Source organism: Chrysochloris asiatica, unplaced genomic scaffold (assembly GCF_000296735.1).
Source record: "Chrysochloris asiatica unplaced genomic scaffold, ChrAsi1.0 scaffold00001, whole genome shotgun sequence".
Taxonomy (NCBI): Eukaryota; Metazoa; Chordata; class Mammalia; order Afrosoricida; family Chrysochloridae; genus Chrysochloris; species Chrysochloris asiatica.
In genome coordinates, this window is record NW_006408519.1 from 59917314 (window position 1) to 59920357 (window position 3044).

Consider the following 3044-nt stretch of genomic DNA (forward strand, 5'->3'; position numbering starts at 1 on the left):
CCTTCCAATCCAACAATGCAAGAGTAGCCTGGTGAAGTTTCTTGAGTCACTAAATGCAAGTAAGGTAACAACTAACTGTGGATTCCTGTCCCCTGCAACTCTTCTTCATCATAAACTTGTCTACATCCCAAATGAAGTTGGGTAATGAATAAGGAAGAATGTACAAAAACCAACGCATTTGAGTTATGGTGTTGGAGAAGAATTTTTAAAATATCATGGACTTCAGAAGAACAAACAAATCTGGAAGAAGTACAATCAGAATGTTCCTTAGATGTCAGGATGGCACGACTTTGTCTCTCATAATGTGGTCATATTATCAGGAGGGGCCATTCCCTAGAGAAGGAAAGGACATTATGTTTGGTAAAGTGGAGGGCCATCAGAAAAGAGGAAGGTCCCAAATGACATCGATTGGCACAGTGGCAGCAGCAATGGGCTCAAGAGTAACAGTAATTGCAAGGATGGAGCAGTAAGGGATAATGTTCTTTCTGTTTTGCACAGCATCGCTATGAGTCAAAACCAACTCAATGGCACCTACCAATAACATCCCCAATGAAAAAGAAAATAATAGCAGATCCAACTTTCTCAGCTTAAGGTTTATATAATTTGAAAAGCTCAAGAAGCCCTAATGGCACAGTGGGCAACATATTGGGCTACTAGTTATAAAGTCAGTGGTTCAAACCAGTGGCTCCACAGGAGGAAGACAAGGCTTTCTATTTGCATAAGGTCAGATCAGCTGGAATCTACTCAAGGGCAGTAGGTTTATTTTGTTTTGTTTTTTAGCTTTAGTTCGTAGTTGCTGCACATAGTTAACACACGCAGCAACTAACTGAAAGGGTATTGGTTTGAGTTTTCCCAGAGGTACCTTGGAAGAAAGGCCTAGTGATCTGCTTACCAACAATGAGCCATTGAAAACCCTAGTTCTACTCTGACCCACATGAGGTGACCATGAGTTGAAATCAACTCCACCGCAACTAGTAATTATGAAAAAGAATATGAATTCCATATACAAAACTAAGGGGAAAAGGTGATGTTGCACTGTAGGATCTGCACTGGACTGTGAACCAAAAGATTGACTGTTCAAACCCACCAGCTGCTCCTCGGAAACCATTAATAGGTTGCTAGAGTTGGAACCGACTTGACTGCAACAACTTTTTTTTTTTTTTTCTGTTATCCTTTTTCATTATCTATGTTGGGAATTGTGGCATTTTTTCTAATCTTCATGATTTCAAACATTAAACATTTAGTTTCCATTGTCATATAACAAATGAGTATTTTTATATTTTGAAGTTTCTGACAGTCTTTGTATTTGTTTATGGACAATTTCATTTCTACAATAATATTTCTCCAATCATATTTGAATTTTTATGGAATAAATAATTAAGGGAAACAATACAAAATTATCACCATTCATCTGTCAGTTTGTCATACTGTGGTGGCTTGTGAGTTACTGTGATTCTGGAAGCTATGCCAATGGTATTTTAAATACCAGCAGTGTCACCCATGGTGGGCAGGTTTCAGATGACCTTCCAGATGAAGACAGACTAGGAAAAAGGAGTGACGAACTACTTCCAAATACTTAGTCACTGAAAACCTTATGACTAGCAGAGAAATATTGTCAGACATAGTGCTGGGAAATGAGCCTCTCAGGTTGGAAGGCACTCAAAATGCAACTGGGCTAGAGTTGACCATGATGATGCTACTGGAGTAAAGCCCAAAGACCAGAAGAGTTGTAGGATGACATCAAGAACATCATACAAGAAGAAAGCAAAAAGTCATTAAGAGACCTCCACAGCAGCCACATGACCACGCTCAGAGCCTTCACCTGAGATGACCTGTTCTACTTCAACAACATTAACTTGGACCCCCTTACAGAAACTTATGAGATTCTTTTTTGCCTGCAGTACTTTGCCCACTGGCCAGAATATTTCATCTTTGCAGAAGCACCTGGTGGAGAGCTAATGGGTTATATCTTGGGGAAAGCAGAAGGCTCAATGGCAAGGGAAGAATGGCATGGACACATCACAGCTCTGTCTTTTGTCCCAGAATTCCGATGCCTCAGTTTGGCTGCTAAACTTATGAAGTTGTTAGAAGAGATTTCAGAAAGAAAGGGTGGCTTTTTTGTGGATCTCTTTGTATGAGTATCAAACCAAGTTGCAGACAACATGTACAAGTAGTTGGGTTACAGCGTTGACAGGACGGTCATAGAGTTCTATTCAACCAGCAATGGAGAGCCTAATGAAGATGCTTATGATATGAGGAAAGCACTTTCCAGAGATACAGAGAAAAAATCTGTCATACGATTGCCTCATCCTGTGAGGCCTGAAAACATTGAATAACCATGGGCAGTGGTTTTTTGGCAGATACTCCAGATAGTTTATGGACAATTTTTATTTTCATTGGATGATCTTAGAACTGTATTAGGAGAAAAAGAATCAGTTAACTCCTACAGAAATCAAGAGACTTCGGGTTATAAACTTATTCCAAACCTCATTGTTTTCATTTAACAATATTGTACTTACTAAAGTTATTAAAAGCTATCCTAGTGGTATAATGGTTAGTACTGGACTGCTAACTGAATGATGAGTGGATCAAACCCACCAGCAGCTACCATAAAGATTACAGCTTAGGAAACTCTACAGGGCAGTTCCACTCCATCATATAACACTGCTGTGAGTCAGAACCAGCTATACAGCACATAATGAAGCTGTTCTCTGTAGTAAAATTCAATCAAGAAGGCAGCTAGGTCAAAAGACATTACACTATTATGGTTCATAATGTATAGTAAATGCTGGGTAACACCTTAATCCAATTTCCTCCTAAATTCTATGCCTAAGAATCACTGCTGCAAGTTCCGGAAAAAGATGGTGGATTGGGTGGAAGTGCAGTGACGAGCTCTGCTGAGAACAACACAGAATACAGGACCAAGGAGGCTCAGGGAATGGTCCCAGTACTCTGAACCACATATAAAGGAATATTTAGAAGGTTGGAAGACTTACAGCTGGGGAGTTTGTGGCAGAAGCAAGAAATCCATTGCTTCCTGGTTC

General features: G+C 39.8%; 1 pseudogene; it reads left to right on the top strand.

The window, feature by feature from the left end:
• Nucleotides 1-1799: 1799 nt before the first annotated feature.
• Nucleotides 1800-2336, top strand: LOC102828447 (annotated as a pseudogene).
• The last annotated feature ends 708 nt before the right edge of the window (nucleotides 2337-3044 follow it).